The following is an 11,883-nucleotide window of genomic DNA, read 5'->3' on the forward strand; positions in this document are numbered from 1 at the left end:
AATTAAGTCATTATTTGTTATTTATCATTTAAGTAACCTGGTGTTTGCTTATTTTTTCTTTTAACTCCTAATGTAGTCTACTCTTATTTTGTGTCAAACATAGGTAATGGTAAATGGTAAAATGATGTTACTTTATGTACAGTACATAGTGTATCGTAGGTGTTTATCTACAGTATATAACTTGCAGCCTGCTCAGATATACAATAGTGAGTGAAATATTACACATTTTGTATTTTAGACTAAAATAAATGTATATAATTTGTTGGTACAGTGGACATTATAGTGTAACAATGTAAATGTGAAACAGGTTACCCCAATCTCCCCACAACAGACATCATCTGGTTAGTTTTATATAAAATAATCTGCAGACCTGATCTACATGATGGAGTGACGTGTGTTTACTGTAGCTAACGTTAGTCCAGCTGCTGGAAACAGCTGCTCAGCTGGACGGATGTCCCGGGGACGAAACAATACTGTTGCTGTGACTTTATCTGTCCATTTACTGTCACCGCTGATATGCATTTCTACTCAGATCAGGGGAGTGTCGCTTAGACAGTTCATCACTTTTGTGTTGATTTTGTTGGAAGCATGTGTAATTAGAGTCCTGCTGTCTGACAGTCAGCTCTCAGCCTGCATTAACCGAGCAGCTGCTTCTGTTCAACATGTTAGTTTAGCGTTAGCATGAGCCTCAGATAGCTAAACCGCACAGCCGCCAGACAACAACTCCGTGGAGTTTTCACAGCTTTATGCTTCAGAGTTCAACCAGACGACACAGTGAGCAGATCGAGGCTCACTGCGAGTCTGCAACTGTTTTTCTTCGTCGGAAGGCAGGGAGGTGCGTTCGTTTTACAGCTTGTGCGGCCCTTACGGGCGGTCACCAGAAACACCTGTAACTCATTCAGTTGAATTATTAATGGCAATTAACCCATAATCGATGAATCATTGACATCCCTAATTTATATCATCTATTTTTTCTATACCAGTAGGCTCAATTTGCAGCATAGCCAAGCCTATGTGAAATTTCTTAATAACCTAAACATGGATGAGGGTGGATGTGTTTTAAGGCACCACAGTTGAATAAAATAATCCATGTTCTTCTATCAAAATGAAACTTAATAATATACACTCTCATCCAATATATTTCTGTATTATAACCTTTAATTTTTATTATGAAATTATGCAAATTAGGCAAACTCATGTAATAAGTCAGAACAAATATAATTATTTCAGGTGCGTTGTCTTCCCTTAATCTCATGTGTATAATAATCATTAATCAATAAGAAAATATAAATGTACAGCGGGGGAAATAAGTATTCAACACATCAACCTTTTTTCAGGAGACATATTTCCAGTGCAGCTATTCATATGAAATTAAGAGCAGACATTGGTATTAAATCAATAAGGCAACACAGCTAAAGTAATCATAACATCCCAATCAACAAAAAACTTATGTGCATTGAATTGGAATGACACAGGACAAAAGTATTGAACAGGCAGTAAGAAAAAGCACTGAACCAGGTGATTCCATTAATTAGTCCTCTTACCTGTGCTAATTACAATCAGCTGGGTTAGTGCATGTGGCTGTTAGCACTTCCACTCTTTTAAAAAGGGTTAGACATCTGTGAAGATATTATTTGTTACCAAGCTGTCATGCAAGAACCATCTCATGATGATTAGAGACAAAGAGCTCTCCCAAAACCTTCACAACAAGATTGTTGAGCAACAGGAATGGCACAGGTTACTGACTGATTCCTCAACTCCTAAATGTTCCCATAAGCACCATTGGGACCATTATCTGCAAGTGGAAGCAGCTTCACTCCACCATCAACCGGCTACACACAGGAGCTCCTCACAAGATTGCTGACCGAGCAGTAAGAAAATGAGTCAGAAGAGTAGCCCAAGATCCAAGGACCAGTCAAAAAGAGCTCCATGATTATGTGTGAAGTGGTGCTGAAATCTCATAATTTTACATCTTGTGTTATTTGATTAGCAGGCGTCAAGTAATATAAGTTTACAAATTACAGGTGAATTCAATGACCTGGCTGTAATCCCTGTGAGATTAATATGATGTAAAAGTTGTGGTGACACTAAACTGCAGACATAAGGATGATGTTATGTTGATCCACACTGAGTATCTTACTATTAACGTCTATTTTCTTCTTCAGTGGTTTAATCTATTGACTGTATCAGAGCTGCAGATTTGAAACCTTAATATAAGATGAAAAAGCTGCGCTGGCTAATTCACTGTTAAGTGTTTATTGAAGTAGCAGCATGTTGTCATTAATATTAATGAAGCTCTTTTTCACTGTTTGTATTTGACAGTTTTTAACCTGCATCCTGTTGGGTTCAGGTGTTTGGAGTTTCCATTTTCTAAACTTGTTCATTCTAAACCTTCTTCAGCTCTGAACAGATTATGAAACATTGAATGATTTCAAACACAATAATCTCATGGATGCTGAAGAGAAAAATGTTTTTGACTGAACTTTTTTCTACTGGTGTCCAATGACGAGCGCCAAGGCATGAAGTCACCTCGGGGGGTCTGGAGGCATGGCCCCCCTGCAAAATGTTTTTTTAAATGATGCAATTTGGTGCATTCTGGTCATGATTTTTATTCCTGGCAAAGGCACCAATTTATACATGAAAAGCATAAAATAAAATATTTGACCTTCATAAAGTATGCTATTTCTCTCCTTACTGACAAAACACTTGTAGGCCTACTTATTTAAACTATTCAACTATATTTTAGAATAAAAATAACACAAATATCTGAACTTATTATCTTTATCAACTTTAAACTTTTCATGTTAACATATGTGACTGAACACTGATAATCAATAGTCTTATTGATCCTCCTTATCGGTTTGGTTCCTTATCAATACTAAATAAGTCCATTTTAAAAAAATAAATTATTTTCAAAAAGAATAAATTCAGAACAGGATTAGAATTTATTTATATTATAAATATAACTAAACATTGTTTCTAGAGCTGCAACAGTCATGTTTACAACAGCAAAGTCACTTTATAAACTCAATAATATCTCTGGAAACAAATGTAACATGTCAATAAAATAAATAATATTCCTGACATGAAAATACTGAGTGAAGTTTAGAAAGAAAGAAGAAGACAGACATCAGTCAGTATCCGTCCTTCCTCCTGTCCTCCTCCTCCTCCCTCTGCTGCTGATGTGATTGACTGCTGCAGGTACCGCTGGTAGAGAGGAGAGGCTGCTTTGTCTCAGCCAGCAGCTGAGTTTACAAGAATGAGCCACATTTGAAGATTGGTGGCAAACTAAGCTAAACAGTTAGACTACATACAGACAGCTTTAGTTTTAGCTTGTTGCTAACAATTAGCTATTAGCCGAGCTAGCACGCTGTGGTTGTGTAAAACATAGCAGCGGTGGATGAGAGACTGCGGACAGACCAGTTGAAAATATGACTTTTCTACATGTTTATGCTTGTTGATCAGGTGTATTGATAGAGTATTGGCTTTTTACTCGCTAAGGTGTTATTGCACTTAAGAAGTAACGAGCGTAGTTGTCGTCAACTCGAATAATCTTCACTTCACATGTGATCTGCTGTTCACTGACTTTGCTGTGTGTGTCTGTGTGTGTGTGTGTGTGTGTGTGTGTGTGTGTGTGTGTGGAGGAGAGGCTGCAGTTTGAGAATAAATTACACCAAAACATTAAAAAGTGCTGATAAAAACATAAACATAAACCTATTTTTAACCTAAATGAATACTGACTTAGCAGGTTAAACACATAGGAATAGTCACAATACATACAATTAAAGACACTTTTGTTAAGAAAAAGGTTTTAATAGACCTGGTTGTCATTCTTCATAAAATCTCTGTCCAAAGCTGGCTACAAGCACATAATGCAAACCAGAACAAAATGTTCTTTAGGAATGAAGAACAGAGCTAAATCACTGATATTTCAATCATGTAATTACAATGTAAGAGAAAAAAACACAGCTTCTTATTGCACTTGACTTTTTATTTGAATATAAAGTTGGAAAGTTCACATGCAGAACAATTGCATGTTAAACAAAAAGCTGAAACAGAGCGTTCTCTCTCAAACTGTCTTTGGCTTTTTGATGGAAATAGTAGTACAAGGCACTTAGGCTCAGAAATAATGATCAACTATACAGTATCACCTTTTTGACTAACAATATATTTCAAAATATGAAACAGTGTTTAGAAAACCAAAGCAGGTGACCAGAACAGAAGAGTTCAGTTGAATAAAACTGCATCATTTGCTGTTAAGCAGCTTTTAACCAGAGGACTGTTCCACAAAGCAGGATTAGAAAGTTAGGCAGATAAGTGTGAAAAGATGACATCATCATGATAGTGTTTTGAATCTGTCAAGTCATGTGGTAAACTTACTAACCTTGCTTTGTGGAGCAGCAACAGTTACAGACAACTGAGCTACATCACAGAATTACAAGCAAACTCTCAGATAATATCTGGCTCTATATCATGTAACATCTGAATATACTGGAGATATTGTCCAGCCTTAAGGCATATCAGTGGTACAAATAAAAAGATGAAGATTACATAAATAAAAGATGTTTTGTCAATATAATGCTGTCTGTCAAAAACAGTTGAAATATAAATGAAAATATATTGAACAGCAGCAGACATGTTCCATCATGTCCAAATATGAACTGTATGTCAGGCTCTAACAAGGAACACGGTAAAGTGCAGAAGTCCAAGTATTGGGCGATGGCAGGGGAGTGAGTTAGTTAATGACTTATGGCCCAGTCAAAGACACCAGTTCTCCCAGTCCAGCCTTGGTAGCCCTCTGACTGTGTGTGTGTGTGTGTGTGTTTCTGTGTGTGTGTGTGTGTGTGTGTGTGTGTGTGTGTGTGTGTGTGTGTGTGTGAACCGGTAACATCGGAGCTTATCAATACTACAGTCTTTAATAATTTATCCTCGGGGCTCGTTTAATACCGGGTTTCGGTACCCATCCCTACAGAGAAATAAGTGCACATTAAATAAAACTGCCATACCTTTGATTATTTTGGAGAAAACAGACGTATAAATCGATGCATAAACAACCGCAGGAAGCTGGAACAAGCGTTGATGTCTGGAACAACCAACGTCTCTTTCCCTCGCCGTTTAATCGTTTACAAAGTGAAAAAAGCAGAAATGTGGTGGCAGAGTAAAATCTTTTTTGTGTTAGTGGTAAAAATAAACAGACTATGATGGAACAAATATTTCACTTTTGATGGAAATCCGTCTGTAGACGGAGCTCTTGCACCCATGTAATCTGCTTCTAACGCTACATGATTTCTTCTTTATTCAGATTGAAGAACTGCAGTTTGTCAGAGATCAGCTGTGCTTCTCTGCTCTCAGCTCTGAAGTCCAACCCCTCCCATCTGAGAGAGCTGGAGCTGACTGACAACTACAGTTGGGACGGTTCAGAAAGGAATCTGCAGTTTGATTTTCTGGAGAGTCCACACTGTAGACTGGAGACTCTGAGGTCAGACACCATTTCTTACTTGTGTGCTGAGATTAATATGATGTGAAAGTTGTGGTGACACTAAACTGCAGACATAAGGATGATTTTTATGAGGTAAAATCTCCTTGAGATTTACACATTCAAATGTTGTTTTCAAACATTTAAATACTATTTAAAGCCTCCCTCCAGTGTATTTTGGCATTTTTGAGATATTTCATATTTTTCTGAGTCATTTTCTGACCATGTTGATTAGCCACAATGTTCACCAAATATTTGTGGACAAATAACTTCATTTTGTGCTGAAATATCAAAAATGTCAGCTGTTGTTAAAACTGAACAATGACGTATGACTATAGTAGAACGCTGCAGTCATACGTCATCCTCATAAAATCCCTTTGTTTTTGTGAGTGTCACATAGGCTGCTGATACAGTATCAGGCGCCTGTGTTTCATACTAAATAGTTTACTGGATGCAGACGTGCTGCAACAACAGATTAATGCTTCAAATATAAATCATTTATTTCAGTTAAACACTCTCCAACCAACATGTGCACAGAAAATAAGGTTTAATGTGGTTAAAGCAGGAAAGTCAGTAAATCAGTGTGCAGTGATGTATAAATGAATGTGGCTGATTGTTACAGTATCTGTTGTCCACAGCTGTTTATACTGTATGAAAAGCTTCTCCTTCACTTCATTAAATCCCTGCAGCATCTGAAGTCAGCAGGACTGATATGTTGATAAATCTGCAGCCTCTGAGAAGTGCTGCGCCAGAGCGCAGTGCCGTTAAACAGAAAGTAACACTGGCTGGAGTGGAGCTTTAGTTATTTAATTTTAACCCATAGTTAACAATTTAAAAACATACTTTCAAACATTCAGATCTTTGTTTTAAATCAATTTTGATAACATTAAAACATCTGTGACCACATAGACTTTATACTGATCCACACTGAGCATCTTTTTGGTCTTCATATTTAATATAAGATGAAAAAGCTGCACTGTCTAATTCACTGTTAAGTCACTGTGTGTTTATTGAAGTAGCAGCATGTTGTCATTAATATTAATGAAGCTCTTTTTCACTGTTTGTATTTGACAGTTTTTAACCTGCATCCTGTTGGGTTCAGGTGTTTGGAGTTTCCATTTTCTAAACTTGTTCATTCTAAACCTTCTTCAGCTCTGAACAGATTATGAAACATTGAATGATTTCAAACACAATAATCTCATGGATGCCGGTGAGAAATTTTTTTTGACTGAACTTTTTTCTACTGGTGTCCAATGACGAGCGCCAAGGCATGAAGTCACCTCGGGGGTCTGGAGGCATGGCCCCCCTGGAAAATATTTTGTTTTAAATGATGCAATTTGGTGCATTCTGGTCATGATTTTTATTCCTGGCAAAGGCACCAATTTATACATGAAAAGCATAAAATAAAATATTTGACCTTCATAAAGTATGCTATTTCTCTCCTTACTGACAAAACACTTGTAGGCCTACTTATTTAAACTATTCAACTATATTTTAGAATAAAAATAACACAAATATCTGAACTTATTATCTTTATCAACTTTAAAGGCAACCAGAATCTAAATCAGTCAGTAAAAGAAAAAAGTTAAAATTCTTGTTACTTTCATGTTAACATGACAATCAGTAGTCTTATTGATCCTCCTTATTGGTTTGGTTCTTTATCAATACTAAATAATTGCTTTTTTTTAAAAAATAATTGTTTTATAAAAGAATAAATTCAGAACAGGATTAGAATTTATTTATATTATAAATAAAACTAAACATTGTTTCTAGAGCAGCAACAGTCATGTTTACAACAGCAAAGTCACTTTATAAACTCAATAATATCTCTGGAAACAAATGTAAAATGTCAATAAAATAAATAATATTCCTGACATGAAAATACTGAGTGAAGTTTAGAAAGAAAGAAGAAGACAGACATCAGTCAGTATCAGTCCTTCCTCCTGTCCTCCTCCTCCTCCCTCTGCTGCTGATGTGATTGACTGCTGCAGGTACCGCTGGTAGAGAGGAGAGGCTGCTTTGTCTCAGCCAGCAGCTGAGTTTACAAGAATGAGCCAAATTTGAAGATTGGTGGCAAACTAAGCTAAACAGTTAGACTACATACAGACAGCTTTAGTTTTAGCTTGTTGCTAACAATTAGCGATTAGCCGAGCTAGCGCGCTGTGGTTGTGTAAAACATAGCAGCGGTGGATGAGAGACTGCGGACAGAGCAGTTGAAAATATGACTTTTCTACATGTTTATGCTTGTTGATCAGGTGTATTGATAGAGTATTGGCTTTTTACTCGCTAAGGTGTTATTGCACTTAAGAAGTAACGAGCGTAGTTGTCGTCAACTCAAGTAATCTTCACTTCACATGTGATCTGCTGTTCACTGACTTTGCTGTGTGTGTGTGTGTGTGTCTGTTTGTGTTTGTGTGTGCGTGTGTTTGTGTGTGTCTTTGTGTTTGTGTGTTGGTGTGTGTTTGTGTCTGTGTGTTTGTGTGTGTGTGTGTGTGTTTGTGTGTGTCTTTGTGTTTGTGTTTGTGTGTGTCTTTGTGTTTGTGTTTGTGTGTGTGTGTGTGTGTCTTTGTGTTTGTGTGTGTGTGTTTCTGTGTGTGTGTGTCTGTGTGTGTGTGTTTGTGTGTGTCTGTGTATGTGTGTGTGTGTGTGTCTTTGTGTGTGTGTGTCTGTGTGTGTGTTTGCATGTGTCTGTTTGTGTGTGTATGTGTCTGTGCGTGTGTGTGTGTGTGTGTGTGTGTCTTTGTGTTTGTGTGTGTGTGTGTGTGTGTGTGTGTGTGTGTGTGTGTGTGTGTGTGTGTGTGTGTGTGTGTGTGTGTGTGGAGGAGAGGCTGCAGTTTGAGAATAAATTACAACAAAACATTAAAAAGTGCTGATAAAAGAACCGGTAACATCGGAGCTTATCAATACTACAGTCTTTAATCATTTATCCTCGGGGCTCGTTTAATACCGGGTTTCGGTACCCATCCCTACAGAGAAATAAGTGCACATTAAATAAAACTGCCATACCTTTGATTATTTTGGAGAAAACAGACGTATAAATCGATGCATAAACAACCGCAGGAAGCTGGAACAAGCGTTGATGTCTGGATCAACCAACGTCTCTTTCCCTCGCTGTTTAATCGTTTACAAAGTGAAAAAAGCAGAAATGTGGTGGCAGAGTAAAATCTTTTTTGTGTTAGTGGTAAAAATAAACAGACTATGATGGAACAAATATTTCACTTTTGATGGAAATCCGTCTGTAGACGGAGCTCTTGCACCCATGTAATCTGCTTCTAACGCTACATGATTTCTTCTTTATTCAGATTGAAGAACTGCTGGTTGTCAGAGATCAGCTGTGCTTCTCTGCTCTCAGCTCTGAAGTCCAACCCCTCCCATCTGAGAGAGCTGGATCTGACTGACAACTACAGTCGGGACGGTTCAGAAAAGAATCTGCAGTTTGATTTCCTGGAGAGTCCACACTGTAGACTGGAGACTCTGAGGTCAGACACCATTTCTTACTTGTGTGCTGAGATTAATATGATGTGAAAGTTGTGGTGACACTAAACTGCAGACATAAGGATGATTTTTATGAGGTAAAATCTCCTTCAGATTTACACATTCAAATGTTGTTTTCAAACATTTAAATACTATTTAAAGCCTCCCTCCAGTGTATTTTGGCATTTTTGAGATATTTCATATTTTTCTGAGTCATTTTCTGACCATGTTGATTAGCCACAATGTTCACCAAATATTTGTGGACAAATAACTTCATTTTGTGCTGAAAGATCAAAAATGTCAGCTGTTGTTAAAACTGAACAATGACGTATGACTATAGTAGAACGCTGCAGTCATACGTCATCCTCATAAAATCCCTTTGTTTTTGTGAGCGTCACATAGGCTACTGATACAGTATCAGGCGCCTGTGTTTCATACTAAATAGTCTACTGGATGCAGACGTGCTGCAACAACAGATTAATGCTTCAAATATAAATCATTTATTTCAGTTAAACACTCTCCAACCAACATGTGCACAGAAAATAAGGTTTAATGTGGTTAAAGCAGGAAAGTCAGTAAATCAGTGTGCAGTGATGTATAAATGAATGTGGCTGATTGTTACAGTATCTGTTGTCCACAGCTGTTTCTACTGTATGAAAAGCTTCTCCTTCACTTCATTAAATCCCTGCAGCATCTGAAGTCAGCAGGACTGATATGTTGATAAATCTGCAGCCTCTGAGAAGTGCTGCGCCAGAGCGCATTGCCGTTACGCACCACCGTTACGCACCACCGTTACGCACCACCGTTCACTGTGTTTACCTTCATTAAATCTCCTGATGACACCAGGCTGCTACAGTAGAAACACACACACCTCTACACACATCAGACTGGTCGGTTATAACTCGATATTCTGCTTTTTTATGAAGGAGACGTCGGGTTAGCGGGGCTCATCAGCCTCTTCTATAACTTTTTTTTTAGCCAAAGTAGCGTCTCATGTTTTATCCTTGAGACACATTACGATGCAAACGCTGCTGTGTAACATTAATTACTAAACTATGTGACCGTGTACGAGGTGAGATACATTAGGCTATAATTATTGCTGAAATAGCGTCAGTCTGATGGGCTATAATCATATAAACAGTTTCACCAAATACATTTTATTTCAATTGTTATTATATTAAGTGATGGAAAAACTGCTCCATCTGTCTTTGGCTGCAGATTTGTGGTGATGTGTGTTCATGTCGTGACGCTCTGAACCATCCAGACATTTCCTGAAGAAAAGCTTTCCGTTTGTTGAGCTGTCGTTATCACGTTTAACTGTGATTGGCACAAGTGTTTCACAGCTATGAGACCAGTGATGTGACTGGCTGAGAGAGTATTTATTAATCACCACACCAGTTGATCTATATTCACTCAGCCCTTTTACACGTTGCACTGCTGCACATACATGAACCAAAACAGCAGGTGACAGGTGCGCATGCAGGGCTCCACATTAACTTTTTGAGGCACTTGTCCTTCAGACGAGTAAATTTATCTTTCACTTATCCATGTGTGACAGATGTGGTGAGGACATGTAACGAGACGACTCAAAGGATTGGTTTCCAGCCTTTATTTGCTCCTGCAGAAGACAATGTAACACATATGAATCACCTTCTGGTCTCTCCTGCACATCTGCTCCTAAACATGCAAAATAACAGAATTTACACCAGGAAATAGATGCTAAAATCTCTGCAGCGCTACGTTGACTACATGACGCAGGGCAGCCTGCTGTAATACAAATGGCACCAAGAAAGTTCAACAAAAGCATCTAAAAAACTCATATTAACAGTCAAAACAACATGAAACAGCTAGTTAAAGTAATAGTATTAACAGTAAACAATATGCATTCAATGTTACAACATCAACGGTTCAATTTCCATAGAAAACAATAAAATATCGCAGCAGCATTTTTCCACACAACTTACCCTCAGCAATGCAAAACAGCTCTGTGAGGGACAGAAGGGACGATGTGCAGCAAGGTCATTTCCACAGGAAACATTAATGAATAAAAATTCCTCGTTGAGATAAAATTCACAAACACAAATTGTTAATAAGAATTATTAAAGTGCCTTTTTTAACTGTTACACATCCACAAAAGTCACTTGTCAGAGTAAAAATGACAATAATTTACTTTTTCATTTTGTTTGTGAACGTAGAAATCAGACCAACAAACAGTTGAAAGCATCCAAACAGTGTCAACATATAAATGATTCAATTTATGAATTTTATTCAAGCCATTACTTCCCTGTTAATGATCTTTTCATTTGATCCTGAATTGTGAAGCACTCTGTAAAGTCTGTTTCAATATGAGCTCTATAGATTAATTATTGATCATCCATCTGACGTTTAATAATAATGATTGACAGTGTTTCTACTAGGATTGTTTTCAGGGGGGGTGGTAGGCCCCCTGAAACTACTAGTTACGTTACGGAGCAGACGGATACGCGGTGTCGACAGTGTCGTCATAGATACGCAGTAAGGCGGTTGTCTGTATCGCTGTATTTCTCTACACTGAGCTGAAATGAAACAAGTGCACAAAAAATATGTAAATAAATATTAAACAAATATTAACAATATTTATTAACATATTTTTTAAATATTAACAGTATTTATTTACAACACATAAATAAACGTAGGCCTTATGGATGATAGATGGACCAATCAGTCTCTATCTGAAAAACCAATCTGGATTCTCAGCCTCTATATGGTCCTTAATATAGATCAATGTTTGTAATATAACAACATAACAAAAGTGACTGATGGGGAATTAATTTGTTTCAACTTAAAGCCAAATCAAGACAACAGTTTGACTTATAAATGAATCAGATGAATCAGCATTTTGTTTCCTAATAAGTGAAAGTGTCAGTTTTAGTGCTGTGTTTACAACAGTTACT

At 37.4% G+C, this 11,883-nt stretch overlaps 1 long non-coding RNA gene across 1 annotated transcript; it reads right to left on the bottom strand.

Moving 5' to 3' along the window:
• Nucleotides 1-10,544: 10,544 nt before the first annotated feature.
• LOC121891893 lies at nucleotides 10,545-11,270 on the bottom strand. Its single transcript, XR_006094214.1, has 2 exons — nucleotides 10,915-11,270; nucleotides 10,545-10,627 (listed from the first exon to the last, which is right to left on the bottom strand). It is a non-coding gene; the product is annotated as an uncharacterized LOC121891893 (long non-coding RNA).
• Nucleotides 11,271-11,883: the final 613 nt, after the last annotated feature.

Source organism: Thunnus maccoyii, chromosome 24 (assembly GCF_910596095.1).
Source record: "Thunnus maccoyii chromosome 24, fThuMac1.1, whole genome shotgun sequence".
In the NCBI taxonomy this organism is placed as follows: domain Eukaryota; kingdom Metazoa; phylum Chordata; class Actinopteri; order Scombriformes; family Scombridae; genus Thunnus; species Thunnus maccoyii.